Source organism: Heterodontus francisci, chromosome 6, assembly GCF_036365525.1.
Source record: "Heterodontus francisci isolate sHetFra1 chromosome 6, sHetFra1.hap1, whole genome shotgun sequence".
Taxonomy (NCBI): domain Eukaryota; kingdom Metazoa; phylum Chordata; class Chondrichthyes; order Heterodontiformes; family Heterodontidae; genus Heterodontus; species Heterodontus francisci.
In genome coordinates this window covers 30,194,577-30,215,859 of record NC_090376.1, presented here as the reverse complement: position 1 = coordinate 30,215,859, position 21,283 = coordinate 30,194,577, and the positions used below count along the sequence as shown (strand labels likewise).

At 42.6% G+C, this 21,283-nt stretch overlaps 1 protein-coding gene across 5 annotated transcripts in view; it reads right to left on the bottom strand.

The window, feature by feature from the left end:
- LOC137371215 (F-box-like/WD repeat-containing protein TBL1X) overlaps nucleotides 1-21,283 on the bottom strand; it is a 375,589-nt gene that overhangs the window by 275,210 nt on the left and 79,096 nt on the right. For 4 of the 5 annotated variants that reach the window (XM_068033399.1, XM_068033400.1, XM_068033398.1 and 1 more), the window contains exon 2: nucleotides 6,161-6,236. The exons of the other annotated variant lie outside the window; for it this stretch is intronic. The gene's annotated coding sequence lies outside the window, so the exon portion shown is untranslated. The remainder of the gene's footprint in view (nucleotides 1-6,160; nucleotides 6,237-21,283) is intronic. 5 annotated transcript variants of the gene reach the window in all.

Sequence of the window (21,283 nt, the reverse complement as noted above, 5' to 3'; positions counted from 1 at the left end):
CGGCTCCATTTTGCCGCTCCCAACTGCTCGCTTCCCTTCATCGCCACTCGCTCCAACCCAACCCAACCCCACGCCCCCCGCTACTTCTCCGGGCAGCAAGGCGGGGAGTGAGCGGCGAGCATTCAGGAGCTGGTGGGGGTGGCGAGCAGTCGGGAAAGGTGGGATGGAGTGGTGAGAAGGAGCAGAGAAGAGAAGCGGTAATCGCAGGAAACTGAACGCAGCAATTGAGGCGACAATTGCAGGAGGGAGTGGGGTACTGTTGGCAGTGGGTGGAAGTGGCTATCGCGGCCATTGAGGGGTGACGGGGCTTGCTTGGGTTCAATTTCATTTTTGTATTAAATTGAGTAGCGCCATCTTTATTACTGATGGCTACCTGAGACATCACAGACAGTGATGTTTCAGTCCATGAGACTGCATTTTCACATTTTCCAGTACTGTGCCACCTAGAGATTGCGTTGTTAGCAAATGCAGCTTTCCAGGAATGCACTGACTCAGGCACAATAACCGAGAAATTACTATTTGTGAAATTAGCATACAAATACCGAATCTATTTGCATGACATCCTTCTATTAATTTAATGGAGGCGTGAACCCATTCAAGTTAACACCCGTTAAAGCAGCACACAAAAGCATATCATACAAACAGCAACTTGCACTAACATAGCACTTTTTATGTAGCAAAATGTCCGAATTCACTTCACAGAAGCCTAATCAGAAATGTGATATTGAGCCAAAAAGATATTAGGAAGAGTGACCAGCGATTGGTCACAGAGATGGGTTTTGAGCAGGGTCTTAAAGGGAGAGAAGGAGTTGGAGAGAGAGTGAAGTTTAGACCCTTTGAATGTTCACTGATATCAGTCATTTCCAGACTTTGAGATACAGTATTAGGTGCTCAATATAGCTTTTATTAATAAATCTGTTGTATCAGATGTAAGCCATCATGTTAGCAACAAAGTAATTTTGTTCAGTTCTATATACAAATATAGTAAAGTGATGAAACTACCCTTTTGTACCTCATTTATCTTATAGCACTACTTTGATTGGATGTGGTTCGATAAATTATCCCTGTTCCCTTTCTGCTGAATCTGTCTGGTTTATATTGCAGCTATTTACTTCACAGTAATATTGGTGGAGGCAGCACTGTAAGGCAAATAAAGTAGCCTTGCTCCCTTCGAAAGCACCTGAATTATTTTTGCCAAAGTTTCCAGAGTCAACAGCACCCTGGCAACTATTTTTTCTGGCTAAGGTTGGCCAAGTGCTCTTTTAAGAAAGCCCTACACGTTAAATGATAAATATTAATTTCATCAGTTGGAAACTTACATTAGACTTATAATGGAAAAAAATTCTACAGTAACTTATAAAAAGCTAGCAGCCAAGATGGCCACTGCAACTTGCATCTGAAATACAAGACTGAGCAAACTGCAGACAGAAGTCTGAAAAACCCTGGATCCAGAACAATGGCTTTCTCTAAGTAACCGAATTACCTAGGATTGCTTCATTAGCATGACAGTCAAGGCCATCCCGACACATTGACTGTGTATAAATACTGGTATCCTGGAACTTGTGGAGCCAATTCTGAACCTTGTATCGGAATTAAAAACAAAGGGGATTGAGAGAACCACATGACCGTAAACCTATCTCTGAAAACACAGAAAAGTTTTGTTACACTCAGAAGACAAGGAGGAACTCAGTGTGCAGCAGCAGAAAGCTGTGTGCTTCCCTTTCTCTCCAGAAAACATCAAGTCTACAGACCACTACAGCCAGCAACCAGGGGAAAAGAGCCAACTACAATTCTGCCTCAAGAAAACCCTAGCAAAGCCAGGCAACCACAAAGTGCACTTTGACCAGCGAGGACTTCAAGAATCCAGCTTCAGCCAAGGACTACTGGATAATTTACTTCCCAGGCTGTCTATTTTTCCCTCTGTAATCTATTTGCATGCACGTGATTCTCGTGTGAATGTATGCGTGAATGTGTAGCGTATTTTTAATTATTTTAAATCAGGGTTAGAGTGTTAAGTGTAATTTCTTATTTAAACTCAAGAAAACCTGTCCGATTGGTTCTTTCATGATCATTGTAAAAGTAAAGAGGTAAAACACTTATGGAGGTGGTAAGCACAACCACTGTTTAAAAAGTATCAAACCCTGTTGCGGTCAAATAAGAGGGTGAGAGGGGAGCCCGAGACCCCCCTCCTCACCTGGCCATAACACAGGAAAGGTCTAGCAATAAAGCCATCGTTGTGGAAATTGAGATGCAAGAGTCTTATCAGAGATGGTCCAGCAACTTTAGTCACAAATCACAACCTCCATGTTTGTACATGTGTAGTTGTTTATACTTTGCTCCAGTACTGTGGAATCTACCCTATAATGTAAACAGGGAAGACTTCACAGCACCGGGAGCTTACAGTACTACAGAACAACTTCTTCTCGAAGGGCCACTGTAATATAAATATCGCTTAAAATGTCTCAGACCTACCACATACTCCTGTCCATGATTGATAACTGCTCCATTTTCTAATTTAAGAAAATATTTTGGCTTAAGCAACAGGAAAGGGGGTGGGGAAAGCACACAGTAGATTTGATGTTAACTGATATAAACTTTCTCAGGACTAAGGTGACCTTTAGTAAGAGTTTTTTTAAAAATTTGCTGGAAATAATTTCCATATAGCTACATGATCGTTTTCTGCAATTTGATGAAGCCCAGGATAAGAAATTGAGCTGTTACAGACATATTTGGTGAAACACAAAGCAAAGCAACAAATTTTTGTCTTATCTAGACAAGCATGTTTTTGATTAATGCTTACCTACTGAACAGCCACTGCATTTTGAAGTAATTCAGTCTAAGAGAAGCATTTTGTGACTTTATGAGAGATGGTGTAAGGCACTAAATATTTTTTCCCCAACATAAGTGATTTTTTGATTTTAAACCATCTTTGCTTATTGCTGAAAAATATACAAGGAAAACTGCACATTGGTACAAAATCACCAAATTGGTGCTTTTGAAAAGTTTGCTTACACCCCAAATACCAGTGTTAGCATAACATTAGGTATGAAGTTAACCATTTGCAACCAGCTTAATGGATCATCACTTTTTTTGCAAGTAAAGATAGCAATTACAATACAAGCAAATATAGTATATTGGTTATGTTACTCGGCTCATAATCCAGAGGCCTAGACTAATAAACCAAAGAATCTGAGTTCTCAACTTCAGAATCTGAATTCAATCTGGAAATTTAAAAAAGTGAAAAAAAAGTGACCATGAAGCTGTAAGATTGTTGTAAAAGTTCAACTGGGTCACTTATGTCCTTTATGTAAGGAAACCTGCAGTTCTCATTTGACTTATATTTGACTCCAGTCCCACACCAATGTGGTTAACTCTTAAGTGCTCCAAAGTGGCCTGGCAAGCCACTCAATTAAGGGCAATTAGGGATCAGTAATAAATGCCAGCCTTGCCAGTGACACCCACATCCTGAGAATGAATTTAAAAATGTATGCTGTTGGCCACAGTAAAATTGAGGGGCAAAAAAAAAGCAGGCACATTTACTGATGTGTCATTACTTAGCAACTGACTAGTCTGACTAGCCAATTACATTACCAGAAAATACAATATTTAATGTCACTTTTGCTACTGGTTACCTAAAAAGGTCAGTCGCTAAGAAAGAATAAATAGTATGTGTTCACAGTTCCTTGAAAAGAATCTTTCACTCATGACATTTTCTTAGTTTTTCTTTAACAGAATGGATTTTTCAAAGGGCATTGATGTCCAGTAAACTATCCCACAGGACATCTTATCAGGTCTAATACCAAGGAACACATCGTTACTTCACAGCTATATTTCCACCTCTCCCCTCTCTCCTTGTTCAAACTGCTCCATTCCAGATTCTGTCCTGCCAAAGCACTGTGATTCCACTTGCCAAAATCTGGCTCGTCGCCATCATCTTCTTTGATCTCTTCACTGCATTCAATAATGTCGACCATTCTGTCTTCCTCCAAAATCTCTACTCTGCAACCACCTCAGTAGCACTACTTTTTTTGTTTTACTCACACCTATTACAACAAAGACTTTGTATTGTTTCCAATCGATTCATCCATTCTCACTAGGCCACCTCTCACATACTCCAAGGCTCCATCTTTCGTTTCCTCCTCTTCTAACCACCTCCCCTTGACATTCAACAGCATTACATCATCCTAGCCCCACCATCAACATCCTGAGGGGTAACCATCGACTAGAAACTGAACTGGTCGAGTCACAAATACTGTGGCTACAAGAGCAGGACAAAGGCTGGGTATTTGGCAGCGAGTGACTCACCTTCTAACTCCCCAAAGTCTCTCCACTATCTACAAGGCATAAGTCAGGAGTGTGATGAACTACTCGCCATTTGCCTTTCACTACAACAACACAAGAAGTTCAACAGCATCCAGGGCAAGGCAGCCAACTTGACTGGCACCCCATCCACCACCTGAAACGTTTGCTCCACCACCAGCGCACTTCAGCAATTCGTCAATGCTCCTTGAACAGCACCTCCCAAACTTGTGACCTCTACCACCTAGAAGGACTAGGGCAGCAGACTGATGGGAACCCCATCATCTGCCGGTTCCCTTGAGGTTACAAACCATTCTGACTTGGAAATATATCACCATCCCTTCATCGGTGCTGGGTCAAAATCCTGGAACACCCTACCTAACAGCTTCTTGTGCCTACACCACATGGACTGCAGTGGTACAAGACGGTGGCTCACCACCAATTTCTCAAGGGCAATTAGGGATGGGCAAAAATTGCTGACCTTGCCAGCAATGCCTACATCCTGTAAATGAATTTTTAAAAACTCAAGCGACATGATTCAGAAACACAGGGTTAGCACCACTCAAAAACACTGGGTCAGTATATACACATACACTAATGAAATTCAGATTTACTTTTCCACCTTCTGCATTCAATTCCAAATCTACTGCTACCCTCTTCCATTGCCTGCCAAAACTATGATATGCTACAATTTCCCACAGTTTAACATCAATCTTCCCAGCTGTCACCGCAGGCTGAGTCTGGACGTACGAACCTAGGCCAGACCCTCAGCTGAACTTCCTTCCCTACGTCCACTCTGTGACCAAAACTCTATTCTTACACTTACAAAGCATCTCCCACCTCTAAACCCATGCTCTTACCCTTTACCACCTCTCAGCTCAATTTCTGTAATACCTTAGAATCATTCTCTAAAAATCACATCAAATCATTTTATGCTGCCTTGGGTTATGTCCTTGCCTCACAACGTCCCATCACTCTTGGCTTTGCCAAACTCGATGGTCCTGTAAATTCAATTCAACATCCTCACGTTTGCTTTCACATCTGTCCACAGCCTTGTTACACCCTACTCAGTGAGCTACTCTAGCCCCATGCTCCTCGGGTACTAGTTGGTCCCCTGCATACTTTGTTCTGCTACTGATGGCCTTTCTTTTAAGCATTACATTCCTGCCTCTGAAACGCCCCTCCTAAAACACTATTTTGCCACCTCTTCCTCTGTTTTCAAACATCTCCCCCAAAACTCTTCTATTTGACTGGGTTTGGAGCTCCCTCGCCCCAATTTGTTTCCTACTTTCCTCCTTTATGATGTTCTGAGACACTTTCTGTAGACGAAGAGTGCTAAACAAGTTTAAGTTTTTTGTAATACGAGAAGGTTAACTAGTCTCTTCTTTTTACAGATGCTGACAGACTGCAGTGTATTACTAGCATTTACTGTCTTTATTTCAGGTTTCCAGCATTTGCAGTTTTTTACTTTACTTCTTATGATATAACTGAGTCAACGATCAAATCAATAACAAGGTATTTAACTGAGAAGCTTAAAAAGATAATGCAAACGGTTGTTGTGCACATCTAAGATCCATTGCAACACAAGCTTATTCCATTGTGTATAATGTCAAACTCTAGCTCGAGTTTGTTTTTGCAGTGGGCTATTCCTTTATCAGGAACTTAGCCTATATAAAGACTTATTATATTGTGGTAACACTGCTTTAAGGCAACCAAACAAATAACATATTGCACTTGCCAAAGATACTTCCTCTTAACAGAGGCTTGGTTTATCTCACATCCGACATGCACAAGAAGGCTTCAGAGGTGTCATAAAGTTAAATATTAACACAGAGTTCTGGAAGGTTGATACTGTACTTACTCAGTTACCAAGGAAGTGAGGCCAAATCACTCCCACTTCAAGCGCTGCTCTGGGCCAGTAAGTGACCCTCAGTGACCTATCAACACAGAAGAGAAAAAGACAAAGTGAAGGTGTATTTTTACTGCACCATATGTACCACAAATAGATAATGCCTTTTTTGTGACTAAATATTTTTCTTAATTGTGCTGATGAACTCTAAGACTTCAATTACAGCTATACATTCACAGTTATTTCAATGCGACAACTATTTCCTGGCAAATCTGCAGTGGAAGCAGTGTGGGCGAGATAAATTTACATACACAGTTGAAATAAACCATGATTATTGAAGTACTGTGGGTTAATGGCCATCTTCGTGCATCTTGAATCACACTGCTGAGCTCATTAACTCCTTCAAGACGAAAAGTTCCCGCAAAAATTACATCAGCACTCACCAAAAATAGTTTTAAAAAGGCAGAAGCAGGGAAAGGAATGGGCAAAAATGGCAGGTAATCATAATTTGATTTTCAAGACGGTTACTAGTCTCTTTCAAGGGAAGTACAAGAATTTTAGCTAGGCTCAGTAGCTCCGCAAAGCCAATTTCGTCAATGACAACTATACAGTAATGCCAGAAAGGGAGCATGTCCTTCAGGGGGCAAGGACAGAATCCATTTGGTTAGAATTGAGAAGCAGAAAGGGTGTGATCACACTGCGAGGGGTATTCTATAAGCCTCCAAATAGAGAGGGGGTAGAGGAGAAAATCTGAGGGGAAACCACAGAGATGTGCAAGAACTAAAGTGGCAATATTGGGGGACTTTAATTACCCAAATATTGATTGGGATAATTTTACAGCAAAGGGTAAGGAGCAGGAGGAATTTCTGAAATGTGTTCAGGGAACATCCTTGATCAGTATGTTCTCAGCCCAACTAGAAGAGAGGCATTGCTGGATTTGGTACTGGGAAATGAGGTGGGCCAAGTGTCTATGGGGGAGCACTTGGGTAAGAGTCATTGTATCATAAAGGTTTAATCTAGTAATGCAGAAAAGCAAGAAAAAAAAATAAGGTAGAACGTTTAGATTGGAAGAGGCCTAATTTCAACGCGATAAGGGATCTAGCCACGGTAACACGGAACTAAAGACTGACATGAAGAGCTGTGTCGGAACAATGGGTTAGGTTTAAGGAACAAATGCTTCAGGTAAAGGCGAGGTACATTCCAACAAGGGCAAAAGGTAATGGAACCAAAAACAGGGCTCCTTGGATGACGAGAGAGATAGAGATTATGATGAAACAAAAAAAAGAGGTTGTAGGATGCATGTCAGGTGAATTCTTCAAGTGAGAACCAGGCCATATACAATAAGTGGAGAGGGAAGTAAAGAGGAAAATAAGACTGGCAAAGACAGAATATGAGAATAGAATGACAGTCAACATAAAAAGGAACCCAAAAATCTTCGACTAGCATGCAAATTGTAGGCAGGTAGTAAGAGGTGGAGTGGGGCCTATTAGGGACCGAGAGGATCATATATGTTTAGAGGCACAGGGCAAGGCTAGTATACTTAATTAAGTATGCTCGATCAGTGTCCACTAAGGAAGTGGAATCTGACAAAGTAGAGAGAGTAGAGGCAATGGATAGGGTAAAAATTGAGAGGGGAAGGTACTAAAAAGGCTGGCTATGCTTAGGGTAGATAAGTCACCAGGTCCAGATGGTTTGCATCACAAGTTGCTAAAGGAAGAGGGGATGGAGATGGTGGAAGGGATGACTATAAGCTTCCAATCTTCCCTGGATATGGGGGAGGTGCCAGAGGATTGGAGAGTGGCAAATATGACACCCTTATTCAAGAAAGAGTGTAAGGACAGTCCTAGCAACTACAGGCCAGTTAGTTTATCAGAGCTGGGTAAGGTTTTGGAAACAATGATGAGGGGGGAAAAAAATCAACAGACACTTGAAGAGGTTCAAGTTAATTAAGGATAGTCAGCACGGATTTATAAAAGGCAGATCATGCTTGACTAATCCAGTTGAATTTTTTGATGAAGAAACAGAGAAGGTTGAAGAAGGGAATGCAGTAGATGTTGTTTATATGGATTTTCAGAAAGCATTTGATAAGGTACCACATAAAAGGCTGGTTAACAAAATTGAGGCTCATGCAATAGGAGGGTCATGGACAATTGGATAAAAAATTGGCTTAAGGACAGAAAACTGAGAGTTGTAGAAAATGGTTGTTTTTCAGACTGGAGGAAGGTGTTCCCCTATGCTGGGACTACTTCTTTTTGCTATATATAAATGACCTGGATCTTGGAATAGAGAGTAGAATCTCAAAATTTACCAATGACATCAAACTTGGAGGGGTGGCAAACAGCGAAGATTGTATGAACTGCCTGCAACACCCCAGATAGACCAGCAGAATGGGCACACAGGTAGCAGATGAATTTAATACTGACAAGTGTGAGGTGATGTATTTTGGCAGAAAGAATAGGGTGAGGCAATATTGACTTAATGGTAATAAAAGCAAAATACTGTGGATGCTGGAAATCTGAAATTAAAATATAAAATGTTGGAAATACACAGGTCTGGCAGCATCTGTGGAGAAAGAGTTAATGCTTCAGATCTGTGATTTTTCATTAGAACTGCACCATTAAGGTTCTAAAGAGTGTGCAGGAACAGAGGGACCTGGGGGTGCATGTCATAGAGTTATACAGCACAGAAACAGGTCCTTTGCCCATCGGGTCTGTGCCGGCCATCCAGCACCTAACTATTCGAATCCCATTTTCCAGCACTTGGCCCGTAGCCTTGTATGCTATGGCATTTCAAGTGCTCATCTAAATACAACTTAAATGTTGTGAGAGTTCCTGTCTTTACCACTTCTTCAGGCAGTGCGTTCCAGATTCCAACCACCCTCTGGGTGAATTTTTTTTTTCCTCAAATCCCCTCCCCTCACCTTAAATCTATGCCTCCTGGTTATTGACCCCTCCGCTAAGGGAAAAAGTCTCTTCTTGTCTCACCTATCAATGCCCCTCATAATTTTGTACACCTCAATCATATCTCCTCTCAGCCTTCTCTGCTCTAAGGAAAACAACCCTAGCCTTTTCAGTCTCTCTTCATAGCTGAAATGCTTCAGCCCAGGAAACATCCTGGTGAATCTCCTCTGCACCCTCTCCAGTGCAATGACATCCATCCTATAGTGTGGCGCCCAGAACTGCACACAGTACTCCAGCCGTGGCCTAACTAGCATTTTATACAGCTCCATCATAACCTCCCTGCTCTTATATTCTGTGCCTTGGCTAATAAAGGCAAGTATCCCATATGCCTTCCTAACCACCTTATCTACCTGTGCTGCTGCCTTCAGTGATCTATGGACAAGTACACCAAGGTCATTCTGAATATCTGTACTTCCTAGGGTCCTACCATCCATTGTATATTCCCTTGCCTCATTAGTCCTCCTAAAATGCATCACCTCTCACTTCTCAGGATTTAATTCCATTTGCCACTGCTCTGCCCATCTTACCAGCCCATCTACATCGTCCTGTAATCTAAGGCTTTCCTCCTCACTATTTACGACACCACCAATTTTCGTGTCATCTGCAAACGTACTTACCATACCTCCTACATTCACGTCTAAATCATTAATGTACACTACAAACAAGGGTCCCAGCACCGATCCCTGCAGTGCACCACTGGTCACAGGCTTCCATTTGCAAAAACAACCTCGACCGTTACCCTCTGCCTCCTGCCACTAAGCCAATTTTGGATCCAATTTGCCAAATTGCACTGGATCCCATGGGCTCTTACCTTCTTAACCAATCTCCCATGCGGGACCTTATCAAAAGCCTTACTGATGTCCATGTAGACTACATCAACTGCTTTACCCTTATCTACACATTTCGTCACCGCCTCGAAAAATTCAATCAAGTTAGTTAGACACGATCTCCCCCTGACAAAGCCAAGCTGACTATCCCTGATTAAACCCTGCCTCTCCACGTGGAGATTAATTCTGTCCCTCAGAATTTTTTCCAATTGTTTCCCAACCATTGATGTTAGACTCACCGGCCTGTAATTACCTGGTTTATCCCTGCTACCCTTCTTAAATAATGGTTCCACATTTGCTGTCCTCCAATCCTCTGGTACCTCTCCTGTGGCCAGAGAGGATTTGAAAATTTTGCGTCAGAGCCCCTGCTATCTCCTCCCTTGACTCACATAACAGCCTGGGATACATCTCATCTGGGCCTGGGGATTTATCCACTTTTAAGCCCGCTAAAACAGCTAATACTTCTTCCCTTTCAATGCTAATATGTTCAAGTATATCATAATCCTCCTCCCTGATCTCTATATCTACATCGTCCTTTTCCATAGTGAACACAGATGAAAAGTGATCATTTAAAACCTCACTTATGTGCTCCGGTTCCACACACAGATTGTCACTTTGGTCCCTGGTTATCCTCTTGCCCTTAATATACTTTGAAAATGCCTTAGGATTTTCCTTTATCTTGCCCGCCAGTGTTTTTGCACCTCCCCTCTTCGCTCTCATAAAAAAAAAGTTAAGTACCCTCCTACACTTTCTACACTCCTCCAGTGCCTCCACTGTTTTCAGCGCTCTGAATCTGCCATAAGCCTCCATTTTTCCCCTGATCCAATCCTCTATATTCCTCGACATCCAGGGTTCCCTGGACTTGTTGGTCCTGCTCTTCACCTAAATGAGTACATGTTGACTCTGAACTCTCAATATTTCCTCTTCGAATGACTCCCACTGATCTGATGTACACTTTCCTACAAGTAGCTACTCCCAGTCCACTTTGGCCAGATCCTGTTTTATCATCTTAAAATTTGCCTTCCCCCAATTCAGTACCTTTATTTCCGGTCTAACTTTTCCCTTTTCCATAACTACCTTAAATCTTAGAGTTATGGTCACTATCCCCCACTGACACTTCTACCACTTGTCCGGCTTCCTTCCCTAGGATTAGGTCCAGTACTGCCCCTTCTCTTGTAGGACTATCTACGTACTGGCTCAAAAAAGCTCTCCTGTGTGCATTTTAAGAATTCTGCCCTTTTGCACTCAGACTATCCAAGTTGATATTGGGGATGTTGAAATCCCCTATTATTACCTTTTTATTTTTACACCTCTGAGATTTGCCTACATATCTGCTCCTCTATCTCTCCCTGACTGTTTGGAGGCCTGTGGTACACTTCCAGCCAAGTGATTGCCCCCTTTTTGTTTTTAAGTTCTACCCATATGGCCTCATTTGAGGAACCTTCTAAGATATCATCCCTCCTTACTGCAGTAATTGACTCCTTGATCAACAGTGAAAAGCCACCTCCTTTTTAACCCCCTCCCTCGTCATGCCTGAAGATTCTATATCTTGGAATATTGAGCTGCCAGTCCTGCCCCTCCCACAACCATGTCTCTGTGATAGCAATAATATCATAATGCCATGTGCTAATCAATGCCCTCAATTCATCTGCCTTACTAGTAAGACTGCTTGCATTAAAATAGATGCAATCCAGCCTTGCATTTTTCACTTGTGCCTTAACAGGTCTATATTTTCTCTGCTTCCAGACTTGCTCAGTTTCTCTTCTATATTTGTCTGTACATCACACCCTACTGTAACTCCACTCTGTATCCCATCCCACTGCCAAATTAGTTTTAAACCCCCCACCCCCAACAGCACTAGCAAACCTCCCAGCAAGGATGTTTGTCCCGTTCCGCTTCAGGTGCAACCCGTCCAACTTGTACAGGTCCCACCTTAGCCAGAAACAGACCCAGTGATCCAGGAAACTAAAGCCCTCCCTCCTGCACCATCTCCTCAGCCACGCATTCATCTGCTCTATCCTCCTATTCCTATACTCAATAGCACGTGGCACCGGGAGTAATCCAGAATGACCTGGGTGTACATGATCTTTGAAGGTGGCAGGACATATTGAGAGAGGGGTTAGTGAAGCATATGGGATCTTGGGGTTCATAAATAGAGGTATTGAGTACAAAAGCAGGAAGGTTATGCTGAACCTTTATAAAGCTCTGGTTCGGCAACAACTTGAGTATTAGATCCAGTTCTGGTCACCACTTTAGGAAGGATGTGAGAGTCCTTGAGAGGGTGCAGAGGAGATTAACTAGAATTGTTTCAGGGATGGGGGATTTTAGTTACAAGGTTGGGTTGGAAAAGCTGGGGTTATTCTCGTTAGAACAAAGAAGATTGAGGGGAAACTTCTTTGCTCGAGTCGCTTTAAACAGGCTCCAGAAGCTGGCCGAGCGCGTCTACCCTGAGGCACAGTGCAGCATTCGTGCAGAGAGATCGACCATTGACATGCTGTTCTCCCTTCGTCAGATACAGGAGAAATGCCGCGAACAACAGATGCCCCTCTACGTTGCTTTCATTGATCTCACCAAAGCCTTTGACCTCGTCAGCAGACGTGGTCTCTTCAGACTACTAGCAAAGATCAGATGTCCACCAAAGCTACTAAGTATCATCACCTCATTCCATGACAATATGAAAGGCACAATTCAGCATAGCGGCACCTCATCAGACCCCTTTCCTATCCTGAGTGGCGTGAAACAGGGCTGTGTTCTCGCACCCACACTGTTTGGGATTTTCTTCTCCCTGCTGCTCTCACATGCGTTCAAGTCTTCAGAAGAAGGAATTTTCCTCCACACAAGAACAGGGGGCAGGTTGTTCAACCTTGCCCGTCTAAGAGTGAAGACCAAAGTAGGGAAAGTCCTCATCAGGGAACTCCTCTTTGCTGACGATGCTGCTTTAACATCTCACACTGAAGAGTGTCTGCATAGTCTCATCGACAGGTTTGCGGCTGCCTGCAATGAATTTGGCCTAACCATCAGCCTCAAGAAAACGAACATCATGGGACAGGTCATCAGATATGCTCCATCCATCAATATCGGCGACCACGCTCTGGAAGTGGTTCAAGAGTTCACCTACCTAGGCTCAACTATCACCAGTAACCTGTCTCTTGATGCAGAAATCAACAAGCGCATGGGAAAGGCTTCCACTGCTATGTCCAGACTGGCCAAGAGAGTGTGGGAAAATGGCGCACTGACACGGAACACAAAAGTCCGAGTGCATCAAGCCTTCCTCAGTACCTTGCTCTATGACAGCGAGGCCTGGACAACGTATGTCAGCCAGGAGCGACGTCTCAATTCATTCCATCTTCGCTGCCTCCGGAGAATCCTTGGCATCAGGTGGCAGGACCGTATCTCCAACACAGAAGTCCTCGAGGCGGCCAACACTCCCAGCTTATACACACTACTGAGGCAGCGGCGCTTGAGATGGCTTGGCCATGTGAGCCGCATGGAAGATGGCAGGATCCCCAAAGACACATTGTACAGCGAGCTCGCCACTGGTAACAGACCCACTGGCCGTCCATGTCTCCGCTTTAAAGAAGTCTGCAAACGCGATATGAAGTCCTATGACATTGATCACAAGTCGTGGGAGTCAGTTGCCAGCGATCGCCAGAGCTGGCGGGCAGCCATAAAGGCGGGGCTAAAGTGTGGCGAGTCAAAGAGACTTAGCAGTTGGCAGGAAAAAAGACAGAAACGCAAGGGGAGAGCCAACTGTGCAACAGCCCTGACAAACAGTTTTTTCTGCAGCACCTGTAGAAGAGTCTGTCACTCTAATATTGGCCTTTATAGCCATTCCAGGCGCTGCTCCACAAACCACTGATCACCTCCAGGTGCTTACCCATTGTCTCTCGAGACAAGGAGGCCAAAGAAGACGACAAGATTATGACAGGCTTAGATAAGTTAGGCCAGGAAAAACTGTTCCTTTTAACTAATGGTTCAAGGATTAGGGGACACAGATTGAAGGTTTTGGGCAAGAGATGCAAGGGGAATATGAGGAAGAACTTTTTTTACACAGTGGTGGTAATGACCTGGAACTCGCTGCCCACAAGAGTGGTAGAAGCGAAGGCAATCACTGACTTCAGAAGGAAACTGGATGGGCATTTGAAAGAAATAGACTTGCAGGGCTACGGGGATCAAGGGGAGGGGGCGGAGTCAGGAGTGGAACTGACTGGATAGCTCCATGGAGAGCTGGCACAGACTCAATGGGCTGAATGGCCTCTGTGCCATATCTGACTCCATGACTTTAAAAGAAATTATACATTGTAAAGTACAGGATCAAAAGGGTTATTACAGTCTATCCATCTGGCCTCTAAGTCATTCATTCCCTCAAACACATGCATGAAATTCTTCCTTAAACTGTTCCACACTATCTGCCAGCATTACCACCCGAGGTAACCCATTCACACCAGCACTACGCATTGTGTAAAGCAATTAAAGGAAAGGATTTGCATTTATATAGCTCCTTTCATGACCTCAAGATATCCCAAAGCCAATAAAGCACTTTTGAAGTGTAGTCACTGGTGTAATGTAGAGCAACATGACAGCCAATTTGCCGATAGCAAGCTCCCACAAACATGAGATATAGATCAGAAAATCTGTTTTAGTGTTGTTGGTTGAAGGATTGATATTGGCCAGGAGACCAGAAGAGCTCCCCTGTACTTCAAATAGGGGTCACAGTGACAGGAAGATCATGGCATTGGATAGCAGTCCTGTTCTACCCAAATCTGGTGCTGAAACTACCCCAGACAGAAATTCAGCCTCTGAAGTACTGTGTAGTATAGACAGTGATACAGCCACACTTGAAACATTATAATGACCAAAATTGTGCACAAAAATATCCAGACATTGGAGGTAGCACAAAAAAGGCCATGCAAATGGTTACCTAGCTTGAGTTATCTGAACTTTGATAAGTGGTTGAAGACCCTGGGATGTCTTACTCAGGAGAAGAGAAATCTCAAGGTTTCTTAAGAGAACAGATTCATTGACCCCGTATCATAGCTCCAGACTGCCAATAGTGATTGGGGGGAAGGGAGAACGGTGGGGCAGCTTCAGGAGTAGAGATCTGCTAGCAAGTGTCTCTCCCCATTTTTCTTTCTCTATCACTATACCTTCAACCTTGATTACAGGTTACATAGAGGAAGAAAATCAAGGCCCAGCTATGGCCACCTCAGCTTATTAAGGCTTTCTACAAATTAAACGGCCGATTTAAAAAAAAAAATCAATTTCAGCATTACTCATCTTACTCATTTCTGGATTCTATATTGCACTTTTATTTCCTCCCTATTGTTGTATATAAAAGTTTCCTGTCAGTATCTTTTTATTGCTTTCTGCCTTGCATTTTCTTGCTACTATCTATCTTACCTCTTTATCCCCTTATCTTCACCTCCTCTTGCATTTTGGTGCACCTATATCAAAAGAGCCCAACATGTATCAACAAGCAGGAACCTGGTCCTGTACAGATGAATTTGACACAAAGCAAAGGCTTCCCTGCACCCGTAGTATCTAGAGTTTTGATTTGTTCAGTTTTGTTTTAACCAAATACAACTACAATGTGCAGTTAAACAGCTCCCTTAACATAATAAAATGTTCCAAGGTGCTTCATAGCAGCGTTCCCAAAACTGGGAATCACAGGTAATAGCAAGTTCTCCGAATCAGAGCAGCCTCAATTAACCAATCCATCCAAGTAGCCTCAGCTCACATTTCAAACCTCTGTAAATTTAGTTTGAAATTATTATAAGTGCCAAAGTCATCCATTTACTCTGTTCCATTACTTACATTCCACATCCTGCATTGTAATTATGTTTCTTTGCCATATTAATCATACTCAAAATTTTACTAGTGAAATTAAACTGTTAACTGAGCTGACCTGCAAACAAATTTTAATTATAGGTTAGAACTGAGCATTGGTGAAATTCGCAGGCAAAATCAGTGTGTTTTTATTGCATTCCCCTATTTTAATGGATTTCTAACCTTAAATGTTTGAAATCACCAGCATTAGACAAAAATACTATCTATATTCAAATAACCTTGATTTCAACTGAATGTAATCTCATGTATATAAGATGTTGCTTTGGACTGTAAGCACATCTGCATGCTACATCAAAACACCACAGTTATAAACAACATTCCCTCTAAAAAAATTTTTTAAAGAGTGTACAGCTGATTTATTTAAGTTCACAGCCCCTTTAAATATTTTTGTGTAGTAAGGCATGGCCTGCATGGGGACTTTTGGGTTGTTGCGTGGCCAAGAGGCTTACAGGGAACATTGGTTGTAAACATATTTTCTACCACTGGTGCCATAGCTACAAAAGCAGGGCAGAGGCTATGAACTCTTTGATGAGTTGCTCATCTTCTGACCCCTCAACGTCTATCATTTGCAAGAATCAGGTCAGGAGTGTGATAGATGGGTACAGCCAAGAAACTTGACACCATACAAGGAAAATTAGTTTGCATAATTGCCAACCCTGTCATTGGACTCAACATCTGCTCCCTCCATCACTAGCACACTGTAACTGCATTATGTACTAATCTACAGGATGCACTTTAGCAACTTACCAAGCTTACTTCAACACTACCTCCTCCCACAATGACCTTTACCATAGAGATACAAGAGCAGCAAAGCTACGTGAACATCACGTCTAAGTCACACAGCAATCTTATTTGAACACAAATCACCGAACCTTCATCGTCACTGGTAATTCCCTAACACCATGGTGGGAACACCCATCAACACAATGTCAAGGAGAAGGCCCACCACCATCATAAGCTAACTAGGGAAGGGCAATAAATTGCTTCCTAGCCCATGTTACTCACATTCCAAAAAAAAAATAAAGATATTACCTAAACTAAAATAGTAACCATAAAATGGTAGGTGAACCTTACGCACTGGATTTTATCACTAGCGTTCCAAATTTCCTGTCAGTATAACACAAAAGTTCTGAGTTTCATTTGAATTGAAGCTTTAGGGCATGAATTTGTGGCCGACAAAATGTGAATAGAACTTCAATCCAAGTAAAACTACAAATGGTCATAAATGCATTTTCCTGATCTTTAGATCTGCATCATGCATGTACCCAGACACTTTCGGGTTAATTTTCCAAATTTGCACTTCACCAGAGAGGCTTTCTGTGGGGAATAAAATTCAGAAAATTATCCTTTCTATGCCCACTTTGTTTGACTCAGAATCAGTTTTGTTTATCCTGAGGAGATCAAGGACTGCATTTCTTCCTTTTTGAGCGCAGGTTCAGAGTGTTCTACAATACTTAAATTTCAGTGATAACTCTTTTACACTGCAGTTGATAATGCCTATAATAATTTCATCCTCTCCTCTCTTAAAAATGCTTATACTGGCTTTCACAGATGCTGTTAAGGTACCTTACCCTAGTACCCATTTTCCATATGTAAGCTTTGACAGTAAATGTTGCCAGACTATTAATCCCCGGGCAGAATCACATGCAAACCAAGTCTGTCCTCAGCAGATGTTTACATGCAGATAGGTGCACACACAAAACACGGTCGGAATCACTGGATAGCAATCAGTAGGAAGCATGGCTGATTTCACCCTCACTTGCCTGGGCTGACTTCAAGTAACACAGTAAAGACCAGAAAACGAACCTGATATGTGTGTGTGTGCGCGCGCGTGCGAGAGAGACTTGGTGATATAACTGTTACGGTCATGTGTGGAGGGGTCGAAGGGCTTCCCTCTTTTCCCTCTCCTTATTTGACCATAACAGGTTTAATTCTTTCTTAAAATGGATGTAGTGGCCAATTCAGTAGGTGTTTGATTACTTACTTACTATGATCATAAGAACAAAATCGGGCAGATTTTCTTCAGTTAACAAAGAAAGAAAGAGGTGAACTTTATTGTACCTAAGCCAAACTAATAAAATAATAAACAAAGTGCCAACTTCCACTCACACACACTAGAGGTTTACACACACGCGCACACAAATAGATTACTGACGGGAGAAAAGGTAGATTGGTTGAGTTAGAGTCCATAAAAAAGGTATAGTGTCTGTGAAGTTTGGTGATTCAGCTGACTTCCAGCAGAATTCAGTGATCCTGAGGCTTTTAGTTTGAAGGGGTAAGTGACAGGTTCATTGAGTCTCACGGAAACAGTGATGCAGATGATTTCCTCCAACAGGGTTTCTGATTGTAGCCAGAGTATGCAAAGGTGGTCAGTCAACAAGTAGGACTTGAAAGCTTTCAAGCTGGAATGGAGAGAGAGAGAGAGAGAGAGAGAGAGAGACCCCCACTTAGGGTCTGCACATTTCAGAATCCAAAACCACCTTCTCTGTTGAACAGAAAACACCAGCTTAAAACCACAAATGTGGAGGGGCTTGTCACATGACAGTCACTCAGTGATTCAAAAATAGCAGTTAGCAGTATTGCTCTGCTTGCTGAATACAGGTAGTTCCTTTAAAGTTCCTTGCAAATTAGGTAGCCAACTTAAGCTGAAAGGATGACTTTGCTGGCACCTTGTCTTTTAAAAAATATATATAAATTCAGATCTCCAGTCAGTAAATTGAAGAAAATTATCATTCAACAAAACACACTGGCGTAACATAATCAAACAATGCCTTTACTTTTGAGGCCTTTAAGGGAGTTCCCTCATTTGTCTGTCTGGTCGTCAGCCTCTGTTGTCCAGATTACAGAGATCTATTTACCAATTGCCCATTAATTTGTGTGACTTACTGTACAGTCTACTTATGCCCCCATCACACTGAGGTCTTGTGCCAAAGTGGCAAGCAGCAAATTCTTGCACATTGTTTTAACACAACACTTGCAGTGCAACTCTGCTGATTCAGCACTCACAGTGATATTTGACAGTGCTTGGAACCTTGGTTGGAAAAAGTGGTTCCACAAGCAACTCATCTGCACTTAAATAGTTAGGAGTTCTTTTTTGGCAGCTTGCTGTGCTACCTTTCCATTTCTAATGGACAAAAAGAGATGACTATGCCTTCAGTTTTTCACAATTGCAATTAATTTCACCAGTCAGAGGCCAGAGAGCAAAGCGACATTTTTACCTACACATAAAGAACTCTACTTTCTCATTTAATAGCACTGCAACAATGCAGCATCATTGTAGCTGCCTAAAATAACATCTGTGAATCCAGGATCACTGGGGAATTACAAAGTGCAACATTTAGCAAGATTAGGAGTTAGAGGGCTGAATTTTCCCCTGGGCCTATTGTTGGACAGCCGAAAAGGGTCCCAGAGTCAGGCATTAAACCTTTTTAAAATGGAGATTGGGGGGGGGCATACAACATCAAGAGGACAGCAATTGCCATTTTAAGGAGTAAATCTGGTGGAGTGTGCACCTGCATACTCTCAATCAAAATCAGGAGGCAGACCAGCAGAAATGCTCCTTCAGGCTACATTAATCCAGCCCAGGCTGCTTCCACTCCAGTTTTAACTGCACTCGGCTCTCCCGCACACCCTCCCCCATCCCAAATGGAGCTATGTTCTTCGATATGGAGGCTGACCTTGCCACCCAATATAGCGACGGCCTCGAGACAGTGAGTTGCCTTGGGGCCTTCAAGCTCTGGCTACAAGAAAATGAGGGCGGCCCTCAAAATGGACAGAGGCCCACCCAGTGGAAAATTCCATCCATAGAGACAAACCAATTCAGAGATCCAATGGTATACTTCGGGGAAATGTTAGAGTTGATGAGCAGAGATTATATGCGCAACCATCTCCATACTTTCTCCTCAGTGCGATACGGATCAATCATCAGGTTTCAATATTTGATGCCTGTTTTTACCCAAGGGAATCACTACCCAATCAGTCATGCACACTGATGATGTAAGACGTCAAGCACCTGTTACTTATACTTCAATTGCAGAACTGAAAAATTCTGCTGAAAATGGCAGGGCATGAAATAACAACCTGCCATCTGCAGAACAATTTCTGCCAACTGGGCTCCTACTTTTAGCAGGCAAGATTGCATACGACTTCTTAAACAGTAAACCTCGAAACCTTCTACACACTATTCACACCTTTGGAAACACATTTCTAAATTAAATTGTATTTTAATAAGATGCGAAAAAGGTCATAAGATTTTCCCACAGGTTGTGACCATGGAGAACATTGCAGCAATCATTTGAAGAAGTGTTCAGAAACATTCCATTGCATTCTAAAGTTAATAACGTTAAAAAGGTTAGGCTTTTATCGTGTTAGCACACAAGTTTTAAATATGCATGGTATCGCAGTATTTGGTCATCTACAATTTATTGGAGCCTTTAACTTATTCATGTTACAAGTTCTGGTTGTATTGACAAATGTGGTGGCCTCCAGATTCCTCTATCAGAAGGCACAAAGTATCTTGACAGCTTTCTTATTCTAAGGTATTGAGGTGATAAGCACAGTACAGTCATGGACCTGGAAATGAGTTTTCACAAGCTTCCTGGAATGGGTGCTCCCAATATTGGGCCGCAGATCTCATTCTAGCAAGCGGTGGACACATGCTGGGCATTCCCAGGGATCTCATCAGCAAACTGCCATTGGACTTCAGGCAGCTATATCACCAGCATCAACCATCAGGGCCTGGAAAGGGAAGGAGTGAGGGCTGTGGGGAAACAATCGGGCCAAGCTGGTACCGGCAGGTCCTGCTCCACCTGGCTCCACATTCAGGTAAATTTTGTTTTAAAAACTTTTGGTTGGCAGCCTCCAGTGTCCCTCTATGGTACTTTGGTATAGCTCCAACCCCAGTTTCACAGTGAAGGCATTCTTCCTCCTTTGCTTCTCTCAGTCTCAGCCTCATCATCAGTGGTTATAATCTTCATCTCAACTCTCTTTTCCCTATTTCCTCTGATTACACAGCCCTCCTGTTCTCCCTTAACATCTCCCAATAATGCTCTCCTGGCCAGCCTCCCATCCAAAACTCTGTTGCCTGTACTCTATTCTGCACCAAGTCCCACTGCTGGCCTACCTCGGTTCCAGGTCTCCAGTGCCTCAAATTTAAAATTCTCATCCTTATGTTTGTATCCTTATGACCTCACCCCGTAACCTGCTCTAGCCCTGCATTCCTCCAACTCTGGTCTCTTGTGAATCCCCACTCCCTTCACCTCACCATTATGAGTGTGCCTTCAGCCATATGGACCTTATGCGCTGGAATTCCCTCTCACTGAAGCACCTTTATGACTCGATGACCGTGGGATGTTTTTCTATGTTACAGATGCTATAGAAATGCAAATTTTACTTGTCAAACAAGATAGCATTGAAATTATTCCAGTTATGCTGTGGATTCCATATCATCTATCACGATTTTTAGAGCAATTTTATACTGAATCTGTAGTTTGACTGGTATA